The sequence below is a fragment of the Notamacropus eugenii genome, chromosome 2, assembly GCF_028372415.1.
Source record: "Notamacropus eugenii isolate mMacEug1 chromosome 2, mMacEug1.pri_v2, whole genome shotgun sequence".
In the NCBI taxonomy this organism is placed as follows: Eukaryota; Metazoa; Chordata; class Mammalia; order Diprotodontia; family Macropodidae; genus Notamacropus; species Notamacropus eugenii.
This window is the reverse complement of record NC_092873.1, coordinates 191,151,952-191,172,078: the sequence shown is the minus strand read 5'-3', so window position 1 is coordinate 191,172,078 and position 20,127 is coordinate 191,151,952. Positions and strand designations below refer to the sequence as shown.

The window sequence follows — 20,127 nt, the reverse complement described above, 5'->3', positions numbered from 1 at the left end:
TGCACGAAGCTAGCAGATAAGAAAATTAAAACTGTCAAGATAAAGTAAATGTGATATATGCAGAGTTACAAACAACAAATTAAAGAACTTACGGCCAATAGCAAATGCAAACCTTCCTCCCTCTCCTCATTCTGATATCAGATATTATGGAAATTTGACTATTCCTGCATTCATCCAGAATTTATTGAGTACATACTATGCATAGGCACTATATTAGGTACTGAAGAGAATACAGAAAGAATTAAGATATAATCTCTTCTTCAAAATGCATGCAATAAAATAGACCATTTTAAAAACTGAAATGAGGAAAATTTACAGAAATTAAGAGTGAGAGAAAATGGTTAAAAGAGGCTATAAAAGCTACTAGAAGTACTTTTCTCTTCTCTCCCTAATCCTGGAAGGGGGTTGGCGGGGAGGGATTTGGGAGATGGGAAGGAAAATTGGACCTCTGGTCAAATCAAAATTATCTATGCCATTTTATCCAAATTCAAAATCACGGATTTAAACTATCAGTATCCATTATTATAAAGAGTAGGGGTAACAAGTTATCTTGGCAGTAGGGAAAAGTCTTCAAATATTACAACATGTGACTCTATTAGGTTCTAGAGCTCCAAACTAAAAAAGTTTAATGTGAAGAAGGGATGAAGTTAAGCCAACAAAGTTTACTGTATGATGTCTATATTCAGCTTTTCCAAGATTTGGGTCGAGCTTTGCCAATTGCTTAGGGTCCACTATTCCTGACATTCAGGGACATTTATTTGGGTCTCAATTTTGGTGCAAAAAAACCAAAAACCAAAAAACAGACTGCAAGGGCAGCTTGGAGTCCTAAAAAGGAGAACTTGGAGAGAAACTTGGCTAATATTGTCTCCAACAATGACCAGAGAAAGACTAGAAAAGCCTTGAAAGTATCTGCTCAGTTTGCACAAATGGACTAACTTGTCTCAAAAGGCACCTTTCTTTTCAGAACAAGGGAGATGATAACCCCACTCCACTATGTCCTGGACACATCCCATCTAGAATCTTGTGGTCAGTTCTAGATTCCTCATTTTAAGAGAGACCTTTAGAATATACACAAGATCCAAGAAAGAGACCATGAATGGTGAGGAAACTTGGAACCATACTCTGTGAAGAAGAGTTGAAGGAACCAGGGATATTTAGCCTAAAGAAAAAGAAGCCATAGAACAGACATGAATTATATCACTAATTAGATCAAAAGCTGAAGAATCTTTACAGTGGGATATACTTATTCTGTGTGACTCAAAAGAAAAAACTAGGCTCAATGAGTATATAAATAACAGATTTCAATCTAATAAAAAGATCTGAAAGAATATTAAGTCCAATATAAATAACAAGTGTCCAAAAATGAAGTGAGCTGTACTTCAAGCACAAGTTCAATAATCACTCGCCAGATGTTGCAGAGTATATTCACGCACACAGAGTGATTAGATTAGATAACTAAAGTCTTTTCCAAGATACTATCTTATCTAACCATAATGGGTAACCATAATGGTCTCCCATTCCTGTAGTATTATGGACCTCTGTAGATGTTTTCCTCCACACAAAAGCAGCAGCAGTTTTTAGGCAATTAGGTGGTACAGTGCAGAGTGTTCATTTTGGGATCAGAAAGATTTGAATTCAAACACAGCCTCAGACACTTATTATGTGACCACTGGCAAGTAACCTTACCTTTGTTTACCTCAATTTCCTCTTCTGTAAAATAAGGATAATAATACCTTTGATAATAACAAGCAGGGCTGCTGTGAGGATAAAATGAGATCATGTTTGTAAAATGCTTTGCAAACTTGGTAGAAATATATCTACATATGCAATGTAGTTACATAGATATATCAATGCTAGCTATTAGTATTCTTACAAAGTCAGAATAAACCAAATTAGGAATGTCACATCTGGAATGTGATTTGGCAAATAATAAACTAGGGGTAACAAAGACTTGCTGTAGCATTGCCCTTACCTTGAAGCACACATCCAGAAAAAAAAAAAAGCATATACCTTCCAAAAACTTTTTTTATTTACTACAGTTTTTCTAGTTCCCCAAAATCAAATTGCAAGTCTATCGCAAACTTGATTTTATTAGAAGCATGAAAAATACTACATAGAAGAACATAATGCAGTTCAATTTTTTAGTCAGTTCGAATTCTGAGGCCTCTGTGAAAAAATTGAAAAATGCCCTCCTTCTTTGTCATGTTTCTAGGAGTCCCCACAGGCACAGCTCTGGGGGTGGCTATACCTATTCTTTTAGTGTAAGATCTTTTCCCTGCATCAGTTCCTAGCCATCTCACATACTTTTCAATAGGAGCATATTTTCTTTACATTCAAAACTGGCAAATAACAGTAGCATGCATTTAAAATGCTAAAGAAGAAACAATTATTATTATAATTTTAATAATAAGAGACAGTATAGCACTACAGATACAGAGCCAGCCTTGGGAGTAAGGAAGACTTCAGTTTGAGTCTTGCCTCTTTTACATACTAGCATACCTGACCAACTCACAACTTCTCAGTACTCAAGGCAACTCTCTAAGACTGCATTGGCAAATCTTTCCTATGAAATCACATATCTGTTAAGAAAATCTTAATAACTCTCAATAAGTAGTAGCACTTAGTACAGCATCAGTGCCTGGCACATAGTTGGCACTTCACAAATGTTTACTGATGAAGTGAAATACAATTAAAGTATGAAATAAATCCCCAAATATTCAGATCTGAATTATTTACACTTTTATAGAAAATAACAATATAAAATGTTGACAAAATAGCATATTTTTGTTCTGTGACCCTTCTTAACTTATTTGTGTACTTAAAGTTTTGTTGCCTTTATTATCTTTATATGGTTAGAGTCAATGTATAAGTTGCTCTGACTCAGCCGATGTCAGTTTACATTTCTCTGTGTATGTCTTTAAATATTTCTCTGTATTCTTCATATGCATTATTTTATCACACAATAACATTCTGTTATATCTATATTTCAAAATGAACTCAATTCAATAAGCACTTATTAAGCTCCTACCATATGCCAGGTACCATACTAGGTAAATAAGAACACAAAGACAAAAATGAAGCTGCCCTAAAGGAGTTTTACATCCTATTTAGGGAAAACAACATCTACAAAGAAAATCAAATGTGATAAACAAAGTAATTTCTGGGGAAGGGAAATAACTGGCAAGAGGAAGACAGGCTTCCTGTTATAGAAGGTAGCATTCCAGCTGAGTTTTGGAGGAAACTAGAAATTCTATGAGAGAGAAGTGAGGAAGGAATACATTCTAATTAAAATCTTTAATAAAAGGATTTGTTCTGTGGAATTTGGATTCAGTCAAAGAGCTGTACTTGAGGACCTAGAGGGCCCCACGTGGCCTCTAGGCCACAGATTCCCCACCCTGATTTAGGCAATAGTAGGATAAATAAAATAGCTACAAATATTTTTATTTACAGAGTTAGACTATGTTCCCAGCAATGAAATTGCTGAGCTGAACAAAAGAAATAACCCCTTCCACATTGCTAGATTCCTCTTCAAAAAGCTTATGAGATCAATTGAGGATTGGCTGAACAAGTTGTAGTATGTGGTTAGGATGGAATACTATTGTACTATAAGAAATGATGAGCAGGATGTTCTCAGAAAAACCAGGGAAGACTTGCATGGGCCGATGTTAAGTGACATGGACTGTGTACAAAGTAATGGCAATTTTGTAAGATGATCAAGCTGTGAATGACTTGGCTATTCTCCCAATACAATGATCCGAGACAACTCTGAAGGACTTATGATGAAAAATGCTATCCATCCCCTGAGAAAAAACTGATGGTATATGAATAAAGATTGAAGCATACTTTTTAAACTTTATTTTTCTTGAGATTTTTTCTCTATATTTTCTTTCACAACATGACTATTATAGATATGTTTTGCATGACTACACATGTGTAACTTATGTTGAATTGCTTGCCTTCTCAATGGGGGGAGACAGGAGAATTTTGAACTCAAGGTTTTAAAACAATGTTAAATGTTAAAAATTGTTTTTACATGTAACTGAGGAAAAACAAAATACTAAGTAAATACAAAAAAGAAAGAACAAAAGTTTATGAGAATTTTTTTTACAACTCTAAAAGGAAAAAGGAAAAGGTGGAAAACTAAGAGAAGTCACCAAAAACAGAGGATAAAGAACTTAACATAAAATATCTACTTAACAACAACATGTGGGGTCCACCATTTCATAGTGGGCCAGGTGAAAGTATGGATGGTGCCTAACTAAGCTACAGGATATAAGTGTCATCTGTTTAATGGGCCTCAGTCTCTTCAAATCCTATTATGTTGGTTGTCTGTGTTCTACTATGAAAATTTTAAAAATTTAAATTAATTTAATTAATTTTTAAAAATTAGCCAGGTACATGATAATGTCATGTTGACAATATAACAATAGCCAGGGAATGGACAGCCAGAGTGGAGGAATGCTAACAGAGGGAAAAGAAAGAGTTCCACCTGGAAAAGAGGTCCAACAAGTAGCTCATGTATGACCACAAACTGAACTGTGCCAAATCAGTGAATAGATGACTAAAATGGTTTCAGCCGCCAAACTACTGCCAAACAAGCACTTATAATGGAGAGTATATCTTTTATGTTGGTATGATATATCAGGAGCGGACTTTCTTCTATGAGAAATCCCACTGTGCACACTTCATTATCTATAACACAGGCATTGATCCTAAGGAACTAATTATGATGAAGTTCCAAGGTATGCCAAACATTTTTGTTCCGATAGGCAATCAAAAAAAGAAACTTAGACTATCAAGGAGAATTGTTTTAAAAGCTGGCATAAAGAATAAATTGTATGATTAGAGTTCTTAATTTGTAATAAACTATCATGTCTTATAAATTTGCACAAGGCTTGCTAGACTATGTAAAACAAGAGACTAGAAGCCTAGTTTGTGTAAATTCTTTTAAGGATTTAAGAAAATTTTTAAAAAGAAACAAACACCAACAAACTCAATCTGGTATAAGTCTTAAAAAGTCACAACATCAACTTTTGTGCTTTCATCTACAGAGCTCAAAGCACTTTATATAAATCACTAGTGGCATTATTTGTCCTTGTTTTACTGATGAAATATCCCAATGCAACTTTCCTAGAATTTCTGACTTAAGCTAAAAGAGTCATGAATAACCCAGATGTTATTGAGTAAAACAAACTTCCTAATCATGAAACAAACTTGTCTCAAATGATGCTCTGTTAAATATCTATGTTAATTTTTAGGTTTGTTACAATCTGCTCAAAGATAGGACAATATCTGTTTTTGGACCAAATTTACGCTATCATTGTTACAGGGAACACTTGAAGCAACTTTTTCTACAAAAGCATATTGATAGCTGATCTGCCATTTAAGGTCTTGGAGAACTTGGTCAGTGTCACCACACAAGCAGTACATGTAAAAAGGCAGAACTTAAACCCAGGTTTTTCTGATTCTGAGGCCAGCTCTTCATCTACTACACTATGTATCATGTATATAGATACAGCTCTCCCACCATATAATCTTTTTAAAATGTAGATACAGCTGAATTTTTCCTCTAAAAATACATCATATGATTGAAAAAGTTGCATCAGCAATGACTTTATCAACATAGCACTTAAGAAACTGGCTGAAAATGAATGTTTCAGTTACAGATATTTTGTATCTTGTTGGGAAAATAAGGTTACCTGACTGAATTCAACCAACTGATACACTAAAATTTAGCCACTACCTACTTTATATAATAGGGACTCTCAATCAGATTAAGTTCTTTGTTTTAAAAACGTTAGTTAATATTTAAGGGGGGGGGGGGAAGAAACTGTTTTTTCCTGTTAGTCATCTTAGTTTCATGTCAGGGTTACAGCTGATCCTGCCCATAAGAGATATGCTTATTTTTATAGTTAACTAAGACTTTCCTGAAATTTTTGCTCACATAATCAAAATTTTTAAAGTTGTGCAATTATAATGGAACAATTTTGTCCCAAACCCTTTCTGTTCAGTACATCTTGGGACCCAGAATAGGGCTGAAGTCACTAGGAACTGCTGTCACCACTCTGTTAATACAGGACAGAAATTACTTCATGGTTACCTGTTCTCCTAAATGCATCATGCAAAATAAGTGTACTTCTTCAGAAACATATCCATCCTTATTCCCAGCTAACACCTAGGAAATGGACTCACATAAGCCAAAAATATTTCTTCTCAAAATCCTGCACCCTATTTGGTACTCTTATCAACCTTTCCAGTTACTGCTATCATCAGTCTCCACATCACTTCTATATACTCAACATCCTGGTGTCTGAGAGTCAGTCCTCCTTTCCCTTCCCAACAAATGTGGTTCCCACACTTCAAATTTTCCTGATACTTCTAGTGTCAAAATGCATCCATTTCCAATTCCCCCAAGGCTCTGATTAGAAACATTAAAGATTAATTTAAACTAAGATGATAACAACTAATAACCGCTTAATGTTTTATTCCTCTCAGGTAACATCTGCATTTCCACACGGCTTTGCTGCCTTTACCTAAGAACAAAGTAATTGAGGAACTTGGAGCATCCTGGAAGGACCACTAGGGAAGTTATATGCTTTGGGATCAAGGAGCCAGCATACTGATCCTGAAACAGGGCCTTGATTTTGTTCACCATCCCTCAGAAGAAGATGTGGTGTGTTACTTACTACAATGTGTCCAGAACCAAAAATGCTATCAAATGTCACTAATCTTCACATTTTCTTTTCTCAGATTTGAAAATTTAAAAGGCTTTTCAGTTTGAAAAGCTCATTTGAACACTGGAAAACAGTTTTGTCACAGAAAGTGTGCTGTTCAAGTACTTTATACTTCTCTCAACTTTCATAACTTTCCATTTTAATATGTGAGACTGAAATTGTACTTTCTTATTAATGCTGATTTCTTGCCTTGTCACTAAAATGTTGATATCAAATATCAATTTCTCCTTTTCTGACACTCAGTTCAACAGCCCAGTTAATTTCTTATCAGTTGAAAAATAACATTTTTCCATTTTCCCTCAGCCTTCACCTTTATAGCCTTGTAAGAGAATGCAACTGCCATTCCAAGGCCAGTTTTAACTTTGATGAAGTTCATCTGATAACCACCATGCTAATCAACTAAATTGCTCTCATAATCTTTCCCTATGCCAGTCTTTGCATTCTTAATAAGAGGAATTCCTATTTAGCTTTAAGCTCATAAATATAAAATCAAAAGCAGCCCATTTTTTAATAAGCCACTCTTCTATGAAAGAATGTTATACCTTCAATGCTTCAAGAGAATGAGGCATAAGGTTCCCTCTTTAATATCGTTTTTCTCCCTTCCTCTGACTTTCCTTGCAGAGGTGGGGGACTATGCATATAATAGAATACATATAACATCAGATTTTCTTGATGTGTTAGGCTGATTTTTACTGAATTTTTCCCTTTCTTTTTTTTTAATTCTTTGTAATAAGTAATAGTTCTCTGGGAGTGAAAAATATAAGTGCTATAAAAACAAAAAAAATCTATAAGAATTATTTAAAAAATAAATATATTTATTACTTAAGGGCAATTCAAGCTTTCACCTCACAATAGCAGATATACAATGTTGTTCAGCTGTTTCAGTCATGTCCAACTCTCTGTAACACCAATTGGGATTTTCTTGGTAAATACAGCATGACATAAGGACAAATGGAGTGGTTTACCATTTCCTTCTCCAGCTTATTTTACAGACTAAGCAACTGAGGCAAACCAGGTTAAGTGACTTGCCCAGGGTCACACTGGTAGTAAGTATCTGAGGCTGAATTTGAACTCAGGTCTTCCTTAACTCCAGGGAGGGTGGGTGGCCAAGTGGATAGGGGTGCCAGGTCTGGAGTCAGGAAGACTCATCTTCTTAAAATTCAAATCTGGTCAGACACTTACTAGCTGTGTGACTCTAGGCAGAGGTTTGGACCACAATTTTCTCATCTGTAAATGAGGCATTGGGCGTGGTGACCATAAATTAGACTCAGTTCTTATAAATCTATGATCCTATCCTACATTTGGAAAAGATGCAGATCTAAATGTCTTGGACACGTGGTAGATGAACTCCCTCCCACATGCTTTAAGTATATATATTAGGTAAAGATATAAGTTGATGTCATAAAATTATCTGTAACTTTGAATCATTTTATTTTTTAAAATATAAAACATATAGAGCAGTGAAAGAAGAGACAAAGAAGGGGAGATTCTCACGTAAAAAGATTAAACTTGTTTTGCTTGGCCCCAAAAGGCACAACTAGGAGCAATGGATAGAAGTTACAAAGAAGCAAATTTAAACTTGAGGTAAAGAACAATTTTCCTAACAAATTTTCCTAGCCAAAGTCAGATAGTCTACCTCAGGAGGTACTGAGGCCCTGGAGGATTCCAAGCTGGCTGGTGGCTGTTTGCACTCTATGTGGCAGAGGAGATCTTTGCTAGATCAGAGTAGATGGTTCAATTTCCCTTCTAAAGTTTTATGATTCTAAGAGGAGGTAGCTCTACTTAGAAGGATACATAAAGCAAGGAATTTCACTTATGGACAGAGGATTAGGTGAAGAGGTAAATTAATTTGGGGGCTTACATGTGTAGCAAGAGTAATGTGGGGTATCCTTCATCCACAGAAGAGTTAAAATTTCAGAGTCAGTTTGACAGCAATAGAAGGAAGGAAAAGTGTTCTGCCTTGGAAATACAACATGACATAAGGACAAAACAGTTGCCAATTTTCCTACTCAAAGCATCCCATAAAGAGAGTTTCAATTATAAACAACCCATCCATAAACAACTTCTGGTGTTCTGGCTGTCTTTATTCTAGTGACCTCAAGGGCAGAGATGGAAGTCCCTCAGCTCCACTTCTGTTAGACCCTGTCTCAAAAACAGTTACCCACCCCAGGAATTATGTGGTAAAGTAAGTCAAAATATTGGTGCCAACTTCATTATTTTCAGTACTGATGAAGATGAAGATGGCATTAGGGAAACCAAAATATCCTCAGAAAAATTTACTTACAAACTGCAGCCTAAAGAAAGTTTTAAGGCTAAAACAACAGGTGCAGAGATTTTTTTTAAATGACTGTACTCATTAATTAGCTTTCACTATTCCTGGTACAGCAGCACTAAAATAAGTTATGGGCTTCTTCAAAAAACCTGACCTCACAGGCTACAGCAGTCTGGTTCAAAATCTTACTACTTAATGGAGAACTCTAAAGACTGCTTGAGGCATTGAGTGTGACCTTTGACAGTTATTAATGGAAATACAGAGGTAGGAAGAACAAACAATGATAGGCAGAGCTTGGTAAATATTTATTTTTCCTTCAGGTGCTCCAAAAAGAATATTTCCCACTTGAGGTTTTTGCAAAGATATTTATGCATCTTAGGAAAATTCACACTAAAAAATTTTACTATTTTCTCCCACTGCTCATCAATAAATTGGGCCAAAAAAAAAATAATAAAAGCACTATTTTCAAAGGATCTCAATTATAGAGGAAAGAAGAGATTGAGTTTCCTCCCTGAGTTACTTTCTAATCAAAAGTTTGATACAAACTCCCACACTTTTCAGCCACCACGCAAAAAGGATTTTGTTCATTTGTTTTGAATGTTTTACTTTCAAAATAAACAGATTCTTTACAAAGGCACTATTCAACAAGAATAAGGTGCTATAATGAAAGCCTCCAAATTTATGCTGGCAGGATCCACTAAGCTTCCATAGCCAATCTTCATCACCTGAAGTTTACAAGTACTTAATTCTTGGCAACTATGAAGCAAAGGGACATTTCTATTCTGTGCTCCCCCGTATTAAATCTTGTGAAAGAATCTTTTATTTTCGTAGCACTTTTTCCGAGGACTTCAAAGTGACTGTGTGATTTTTTTAAAATGATAATGAGGGTGCAAATTGAGACATACTCTTAGTACACAGTCAATGCAGGAATTTGTTTTGCTAGACTATGCAAATTTGTTAAAAGGGTTTTGTTTTTCTTTTTTTTCCAGTGGGAGAAGAAAGAGAAAATAGGTTTCTAGTAACGAGAAGAATTAAGTAAAAAACAAAATGACAGTGATAGTGTCACAACATCTTCACATCTGGAAAATAACGGAGTAAACTCCATGATCATTCTTCCAACTCTACCTTGTGTTCTGCACTTCTTTTGTGGTCTTCCTCCATGATCATTTTATTGGTGCAATGTTGACATCATGAAGAAGCAGGAATCAAAACCAGTATCTCTCAGATGCTAATAACAAAGGATACCTCCTACATCCTGTTAGCTTCCAAGTCTTTAACAATGTTCTCATGTGTTCTTTTCTATTTCCACTGACAACCACCCCAGTACAGTTCCCTCATTACCTCCTACCAGATCTATCACAATAGATAGCCTCCTAAACAGATTCCCTGTCTTCAGCCTTGACTCCTCCAATTCAACCTACAAATAATTGCCAAATTAATTTTCCTTAGGCATGAATATTAATCCAAGTTATTCTTCTACTCAAAATGCTTAGCTGCTCCCCATTGCTTGCAAAATAAAAATGAAATTCTTCACTCCACCCACCTATTTGGTATTAACCTTCCACAGTATTTTTTTTAACTGACGCATTTATAGAATACTGTATATTATAACTGTGTCAGTATCTTATACCCAACAACAAAGTGCAAGCTTCTTGAAGGCAGGGACAATATCTCACCTAAACTTTGTGTCCCTCCCATCACAGTCATTGGTACATGGCTGACAATAAATATTTGCTGTCTTCTAAAAGAAATCAAGTCTCTCTACAATCCAGCTCTGATACTCCACTATCTGACCAAAACCTCTTATTATTCCATCTCTTCCTATGTCTCACCCTCCTATACCTATTTCTTTGACCTCATTGATACCTCCAGTCACTCCAACTCACAGTATCTTCTCAGATCCTTATCTCAGTCCTATAGTTGGTCATTTCAACTCTACATTGTCTTTGATTCTTCAAATTCCCTCACTCCACATATCCAAGAAGTTGCTAAATCTTGCTGATTCTATGTCTACAACATTTCTCCTATCTGTCCACTTCTCTCTACTCATATGGCCACCTCCATCCCCATTTCAAGTCCTCACTTCTCACTTAGACTACTTTAAAGGCCTCTTAATTGGTTTCTCCTCACTCCAATCTTTCCTGATGGAAATTAATTTCCCCAAAGGACAGGTCTGATCCTGTCACCCCAACTACTCATACCCCAGTGGCAACCTGTCACTTTTAGATCAAATAAATATTTCCATTTGACATTTAAAGCCTTTCATAACCTGGATTTAACCTACATTTCTAGTTTTATTATATATTACTTCCCTTCTGACATTTTGTAGTAAAGCCAAACAAGCCTTCTTCTAGTTCATCACATTCATGGGAAAATACAACTAAAATATCTAAACACTGATAGGAAATTAAGGCATAATACCATCTATTCAGCAGGACCATACAAAAAAAGAACTGATTCTTTTTTCTTGGCCTCATTAAAGGGGCCATGCCTTGGTTACTTCTTAAACAGGCCTATTCAATGAATGGGCGTTGCCTCACCCTAAGTGAATACCTTGGCCTAAAGAGGCCAAGGTCTCCCAGTACATCCTGGGTCATCTCCAGTCATCCTGATGAATATCTGGTCGCTGGATTCAGATGGTTCTGGAGGAGAAGTGAGGCTGGTGACCTTGCACAGCCCTCCCTCACTCAAAAAACAAAGTCAAGTGCAAGTCATGTCATCATTTCTCTGATGGCATGGTCTTTTTCGGCAATAAAGGATGAACACAATGGAGTATTACTGTGCTGGCAGACTGGAAACCTTTGTCCCCAGTATCACCATATCCTCCATCCCTGGAGGGCTTCAAAACACTGTCCGGGTGGCCACACTCTTATCTGCCCAGTCTACATTTCTCAGATCTTCCCAGAGTGGGAACTAATGGTTAACAAAACCTTCTACTTAAAAATTGTACCCTGGGGGTCAAGAGGCTGTACCTCAAAGTTGTTCGGATTATGCTGCTCCAAAGTCTTTTTTTTAAAGTAAATGTAGTATCAGGATCTTGCACTGGGAAAGACAGAAAACTAATTATTTTTAAATCATTTAAAGGATCTCACATTAACTATATTTTCATAGGGTCTCTTAACTATTAACATGGAATTCCATATTAACAACTCTATAATAAAATGTAGCTGTATACATGTTTATAATAAGCACTGGAATGTGATTATCTTTATGTTAATCTGCTAAATAATGCATAGATCCTGCTGATTTCTAACTCATGTGACAGAAGATGGCCAAGAATAGAACCCAAAGAACTGTGCTACAGAATCAATCTTCCTTATACGTGGAAAAAGTGTATTTCAAATATGAAAAAAGTCCCTAAAGCACCAAGTCCTTAAAGGTAAATTAAATCCATAAGAAGGAATAGCAAATATTATGCCAAATAAGAAGAGCTGGAACTGGTCTCTGTAATTATTTTGTCTGTTTACATATGATTATCCTAATTTAAAAACATACTTATGAGCACTTTATCCCATGTATTTATATGTACATGCACATACATATAGGAGATTATCTAAAAAATCCTCGGCAACATAAAAAGGAGAAATAGGGGGAAATACTTCACGAAATCCAAGATAATGATGTTGCAAGAGCAGCAGTGCAAGCAACGTAAGCTAGTTTTCCTTTGAGGGACTCTGAATTGTCAAGATAAGCTTCTTAACAGGAACAATTATAAGCACTGCAACCTACACACTTATTTCTCTGCTTAGTCTTTGTTTCTTATTTCACAATTTATTTCTATTACTACAAATATCAAGTATTCTTTGATAGTTTAAACAAATGTAGTGGTTATAAATAAAAACAAACCATTAGTTGAGTAATATTATTCTCATTCATTCTAAGAGGGTTCTGGGTTCAAAGGCCATAAAACCTCAAGATTGATTTTGGGGGTTCTTTGTTTTTAGTAGAAACTGAGTGGTATAGAAGAAAGAACAGTGGCTTAGAAATTAAGAGACCTAGGTTCTAGTCATAGTTCTGCTATTAGCCATGTGGGCAAGTAATTTAACTTCTTTGAATTCTCATCTGTAAAGCAAGGGGATAAATTGTGTTAGTAATACTTTTCTTCCCAATATTTTAAATACGAAATTTCATTTATACACACACACACACACACACACACACACACACACACACACACACACACACACACATATATATACACATTTATCTGTCAAGATGCTAATTGTACAACAATCTTCATTACAAAAATATTTTTCATCTCCTCTATTTTGCTCCCAATTTTCCTTAATCCAGAAAAATTACATAGCCTTATGTATCTGGACCAGCATTTAAGGGTTCTATTAATAAAATCCAAGATTTAGTATTCTTTGGCCAAATTAGGCTGGGAAGTTAAGTTCTAGATGATTACTAAGATAAGACTGATAAGAGAATGCTGAAGCTAGAAGGGACTTTAGAGATGATTTGCCCAAGGGTCACAGGGCTAGTTAACTTATGATGTTATGGTGGCCAAGGGGTTAAACTGGATGAAGGTTGGGTTGATAGGGCCTGGGCAAGATCTGGCTCAGGTTTAAGGACACAAAGTCTGATAATGTACCTAGTGGTTTAAAGGAACCAGTGAAGTCGGTTCTTTTGTTTCCTCCTTAACCCTCATTCAGTAGAGGATGAGGCTATATCCTAAGTGTTAATAACTTGTGAGGATGGCATGAGATTGGCAGAAGGAAAGATAATGGAGTAGATTTGTGGCTACAGTCAAAAATAAAAAGCAAGAGAACCTTAGAAGCAGGGGTTATATGGTTGCATATGAATACAAGGGTAAATACCAGGTAAGGCAGAACATGTGAAAAGGGGGAGGGAAGGAGCAATGCCTGTAAGGATCAGGGAGGACAAAGGAGAGCAAAATGTAGCTTAATGAACATTATATCCAAGTTTAGATGTTAGAGGAAAGATTTGGTCAGCCAAGGCATTGTTCATAAAAAGTACTTTGATTGGTACACATCTACTGTATTCCATGACTTCAGAAGGGAAGGACAGAAGGAAAAAGTGGAACATGAATTTTGGTCTTTGTTCTACTAACTCCGAACCCAATGTGTCTTCCACTACACCAGGCTGCATCTTTTCCTTCTTAATTCCAACATTCCGTGACTCTTCAATATAACTACGAAAACTGGAACACTAATGAACTATTGGTGGAGTTGTGAATTGATCCAGCCATTCTAGAGAGCAACTTGGAACAATGCCCACAGGGCAATCAAACTGTGCACACCTTTTGATCCAGCAATACCACTGCTAGATCTTTATCCCAAAGAGATTTTTTAAAAAAAGGTAAAATGACTTATCTGTACAAAAATATCTATGCAGCTCTTTTTTGCAGTAGCAAAGTATTGGAAATTAAGGGGACGTCCATCAATTGGGGAATGAATGAACAAGTTGTGGCATATGATTGTGATGGCAGTACTACTGTGTTATAAGAAATGATGAGCAGGCTGATTTCAGAGAAACCTGGGAAGACTCACATAGGCTGATACAAAGTGAAGTGAGCAGAACCAGGAAAACACTGTACATAGTAACACAGCAATGCTATATGATGATCAACTGTGAATGACTTAGCTATTCTCAATAATACAATGATCCAAGACAATTCCAAAGGACTCATGATGAAAAATGCTATCCACCTCTAGAGAGATAATTGATGGAGTCTGAATGCAAATCAAAGCATACTATTTTTCACTTTATTTTTTGTGTTTTTTTTTTTCCCTTTGGGTGGATGTCTTCTTTCACAACACAACTGATATGGCACTACATTTTGCATGACTGAACATTTATAACATATATCAAATTGCCAACACTTCAAGAAGGAGTAAGAAGCCCTTATAGGAAGGGGGAGAAAAGTCTATTTAGAGAGTTATGGCTGCCAAATATTCGAATGTTAATGATGCAGAGATCGTTTGGTCCATTCTGAAGAAGAGTGGCTATCTGAACAGCCTCCATGAGGCAGATATGATTCTTCTTATCACATGTTCAATCAGGGAGAAGACTGAATAGACTATCACTTAAAATTTAAAATCACTTAAATCTATTTAAATCTGTAAAGTCCAAATCTCAAATCACAGATTCCTCTTTGAACTGAGATTCTAGGATGTGTGGCTGAAATGTTGAAGGATGAGATTCTTCTTAGGGAAAAATTGGTGGACATTGTTGCTGGACCAGATGCCTACTGGGATCTTCCTTGGCTGCTGACTTTGGATAACTTTGGCCAGCAATCTACTAATGTTTTGCTTCCATTAAAGGTGACCTGTGCGGACATCATGAAGATCCAGACAAATTCAAATACCACATCAGCATTTGTGTCAGTTATTTGAGATTATAACAACATGTGTAGCTACTGCATTGTTCCTTTCACACATGGCTATGAAAGGAGTTGGCCAATTGCCTCCATTCTGGAGGAAGTAAAGAAACTCTCTGAGCAGGGCCTTAAAGAAGTAATACTACCAGGTCAAATTATCAACAGCTATCAAGGCAACTTAAAGGTCCAATTCAGTAATGCCCCATTTACTCACCTCAGTCAAGGATTTAGTGCAAATTACAAAACCGAGAAAAGAAGACTTCAATTTGTTTATCTTCTGGATCAGGTCTCCAGAGCTGATTCTGAAATGAGAGTCAGCTTCACTCCTCCCCACCCTAAGGACTTTCCTGATGAGGTTCTACAATTGATCTAGGAGCAGAACAATATTTGTAAACAGATCCACCTGCCAGCCTGAAATGGAAGCAACCAGGTTTGGAAATAATGAGAAGATATACAAGGGAAGCTTATTGGAACTTGATTCATCATATCAGAGAGTCTATTCCAGAAGTGAGCTTCAGCAATGATTTCACTACTGGATTATGTGGAGAAATGAAAGATCACCTCCAGATCATGTCCTTGCTTCAGGAAATCCTTCTTAATGTGGGTTTCCTTTTTGTATATAGTATGAGATAAAAGATATGAGTATTCTGAAACATACTGTTCCAGAAGAGGTGAAGCAGAGGCAGCCTATGGCACTTATTGCCACCTACTGAGAAGGAGACACAGAAGCTTTGTGGCTGTGGTTGACCACACGAAGCTTATTCTTGAGGAGGGGCTCAGTAAGCACTCTAATACTGGGTTATGTGGAAGGAATAGTGGGAACATCAAGGTAATCTTCCCTGACATAGAAATAAAAGATGGTACTAACTTTAGGGGCCTAATACGAGTCCAGCCAGGAGATCATATGTTAGTGAAGATCATCTCTTTCAACTCCCAGAGCCTGAAAGAAGTTGCTCTCTGCTAAATATCTCTTCTGGGGGGCAGAGCCAAGATGGCAGAGTAGAAAGACGCACATACACTAGCTCCGAACCCACAACCCATAGAATATCTGTAAAAAAGAACCCCCGGCGAATTCTGGAGCAGCAGAAGCCACAGAACAGCAGAGCGGACAAGATTTCTGTTCCAGAGAGCCCTGCAAACCTCTCACAAAAGGTCCATCGCGCTGCGGATGCAGAGCCAAGCCAAGCAGAGCCCTGCCATGGCCAGGCGGCGCCGAGAGGAGCGGATCCAAGCAGGCTTCAGGGTCAGAATCTCCATCGGCCGCGCGGGTCCCTCCACCCACAAGCCCCAAAGGTTGGTGAGAGGGTCTTCTCAGCTTGCCGAGAGGGGAGTGGGGTGCCCCCATAACTCAGGCCCCCTCGGGAGGCAGCAGCTGAGGCGGCAGCAGAACTGGGCTCCCCAAGCAGGCAGGAGCCTGGATCCGTTGTTGAAGGTCTCCCCATAAACCCCCTGAGGGAACTGAGCCTGGGTGGCGGCCCTGCCCCAACCTGAGCACCTGAACTTGATCTTACACTGAATAGCAGCCCTGCCCCCGCCAAAAGCCGTGAGGCTGGGAAGCAGCATTTGAATCTCAGACCCCAAGCGCTGGCTGGGAGGATCAGGAGGTGAAGTGGGTATGAAGAGAATATTCAGAAGTCAAGTCACTGGCTGGGAAAATGCCCAGAAAAGGGAAAAGAAATACGACTATAGAAGGTTACTTTCTTGGTGAACAGATATTTCCTCCCTTCCTTTCTGATGAGGAAGAACACTGCTTACCATCAGGCAAAGACACAGAAATCAAGGCTTCTGTATCCCAGCCCACTCAATGGGCTCAGGCCATGGAAGAGCTCAAAAAGGATTTTGAAAATCAAGTTAGAGAGGTGGAGGAAAAGCTGGGAAGAGAAATGAGAGACATGCAGGCAAAGCATGAACAACAGGTCAGTACTCTGCTAAAGAAGACCCAAAAAAATGCTGAAGAAAATAACACCTTGAAAAATAGGCTAACTCAATTGGCAAAAGAGGTTCAAAAAGCCAATGAGGAGAAGAATGCTTTCAAAAGCAGAATTAGCCAAATGGAAAAGGAGGTTCAAAAGCTCTCACTGAAGAAAACAGTTCTTTCAAAATTAGAATGGAACAGATGGAGGCTAATGACTTTATGAGAAACCAAGAAATCACAAAACAAAACCAAAAGAATGAAAAAATGGAAGATAATGTGAAATATCTCATTGGAAAAACAACTGACCTGGAAAATAGAGCCAGGAGAGACAATTTAAAAATTATGGGACTCCCTGAAAGCCATGATCAAAAGAAGAGCCTAGACATCATCTTTCATGAAATTGTCAAGGAAAACTGCCCTGAGATTCTAGAACCAGAGGGCAAAATAAATATTCAAGGAATCCACAGAACACCGCATGAAAGAGATCCAAAAAGAGAAACTCCTAGGAACATTGTGGCCAAATTCCAGAGTTCCCAGGTCAAGGAGAAAATATTGCAAGCAGCTAGAAAGAAACAATTCAAGTATTGTGGAAATACAATCAGGATAACACAAGATCTAGCAGCTTCTACATTAAGGGATCGAAGGGTGTGGAATATGATATTCTAGAAGTCAAAGGAACTAGGACTAAAACCAAGAATCACCTACCCAGCAGAACTGAGTATAATACTTCAGGGGAAAAATTGGTCTTTCAATGAAATAGAGGACTTTCAAGCATTCTTGATGAAAAGACCAGAGCTGAAAAGAAAATTTGACTTTCAAACACAAGAATGAAGAGAAGCATGAAAAGGTGAACAGAAAAGAGAAGTCATGAGGGACTTACTAAAGTTGAACTGTTTACATTCCCACATGGAAAGACAATATTTGTAACTCTTGAAACTTTTCAGTATCTGGGTACTGGGTGGGATTACACACACATGCACATGCACACGCACACACACACATGGAGATAGAGTGCACAGAATGAATTGAAGAGGATGGGATCACATCTTAAAAAAATGAAATCAAGCAGGGAGAGAGAAATATATTGGGAGGAGAAAGGGAGAAATGAAATGGGGCAAATTATCTCTCAAAAAAGAGGCAAGCAAAAGACTTATTAGTGGAGGGAAAAAGAGGGGAGGTGAGAGAAAAACATGAAGTTTACTCTCATCTCATTCCACTAAAGGAAGGAATAAAATGCACACTCATTTTGGTATGGAAACCTATCTTACAACACAGGAAAGTGGGGGATAAGGGGATAAGCAGGGTGGGGGGGATGATGGAAGGGAGGGCATGGGGAGGAGAGAGCAATTTGAGGTTGACACTCATGGGGAGGGACAGGATCAAAAGAGAGAATAGAAGTAATGGGGGACAGGATAGGATGGAGGGAAATATAGTTAGTCTTATACAACACGACTATTATGGAAGTCATTTGCAAAACTACACAGATTTGGCCTATATTGAATTGCTTGCCTTCCAGAGGGAGGGGGTGGGGAGGGAGGGAGGTAAAGAAGTTGGAACTCAAAGTTTTAGAAACAACTGTAGAGTACTGTTCTTGCCACTAGGAAATAAGAAATACAGGTAAAGGGGTATAATAGAAAGTTATCTGGCCCTACAGGACAAAAGAGAAGATGGAGACAAGGGCAGAGAGGGATGATAGAAGAGAGAGCAGATTGGTGATAGGGGCAATTAGAATGCTCGGTGTTTTGGGGTGGGGGGAGGGGACAAAAGGGGAGAAAATTTGTAACCCAAAATTTTGTTAAAATGAATGTTAAAAGTTAAATAAATAAATAGAAGAAAAAAAAAAAAAAACAATCATATAAATAAATAAATAAATATCTCTTCCAGAATACTCAGAACATTGCTAACTTGACTTGACAGCCACAAAGTTCTTCTAAAATGTCCACTTGTCAGTGATATTGTAAGAAAATTCTTGTAGGGCTACAGATTGGACTAGACACTCTGATGTCACTTCCAGCTCTGAAATTATGTGACAAAATGTGAGTAGGTTTTGCCAAAGAGGAAGGGGAGAGTGACTGGTTACAGCAGTAGTATTTCTCTGACCAGAAATAGTCACCAGATGGGGAAGTAAGTTTATGTCAAACAGAAAATAAATCTTCTGGATTCACTTGCTAGATGTAAGCATCTTTAAAAATCACTATTAAATGATTCACTTACAGCTAAAAGAGAGAGGAGGGGGGAAGTCTTCTATCAAATGGCAATTAGAATTGATAGACATACAATATTTGTTTAAGATCAATAAAATATTTTAAAATATACTGAAGAAAAAGTTCTAAATAAATGTGCAATTTTGTTATTGTCTTAATATTAAATGTAACATAATTTCCCTCAAAACAAACTATAATAGAAGCTTAGTTCAATTCTTTTTTCATCTTTGTATGTTGAAATGTTTGTGCAAGATTAATTTCATAATAAAAAAAAAAGAAAGCAGGAAAGAAAAATGGAAAACAGAGGGGCAGAGGACAAGGACAAGCCAAGGCTGTTAGGATGTCTGAAGTATGTCTGCAACTCAAAGCCAGACAAACTCTCCAATGTAATCTCTTTCCATTATGCCATATAGGATGTAAAAGTAGACCAAACTGACTTTTATTCTAAAACATAAATCAACAGAAGATGGATTTTAGTCATTTATGGTAATTTTATCTGTTATTTTTCTTCTGTTATCCTTTATTTTTTTTTTATTTCCTATCTCCTCTGTACTTCAAAGGCTCAGTCAGGGACATTCCAGGGAAATGCACCCACCAGCCTACTAATGATGTTTCTCTACAATATTAACCTAAAGTGGATACCTTTTCTTTGATAAGGT

General features: G+C 37.2%; 1 protein-coding gene and 1 pseudogene across 3 annotated transcripts in view; one reads left to right on the top strand and one right to left on the bottom strand.

The window, feature by feature from the left end:
- The window catches only part of SLC16A10 (solute carrier family 16 member 10), a 152,601-nt gene that overhangs the window by 79,213 nt on the left and 53,261 nt on the right, over positions 1 to 20,127 (bottom strand). The gene's annotated exons all lie outside the window — the stretch shown is intronic.
- On the top strand, positions 12,627 to 16,313 carry LOC140530414 (mitochondrial tRNA methylthiotransferase CDK5RAP1 pseudogene; annotated as a pseudogene).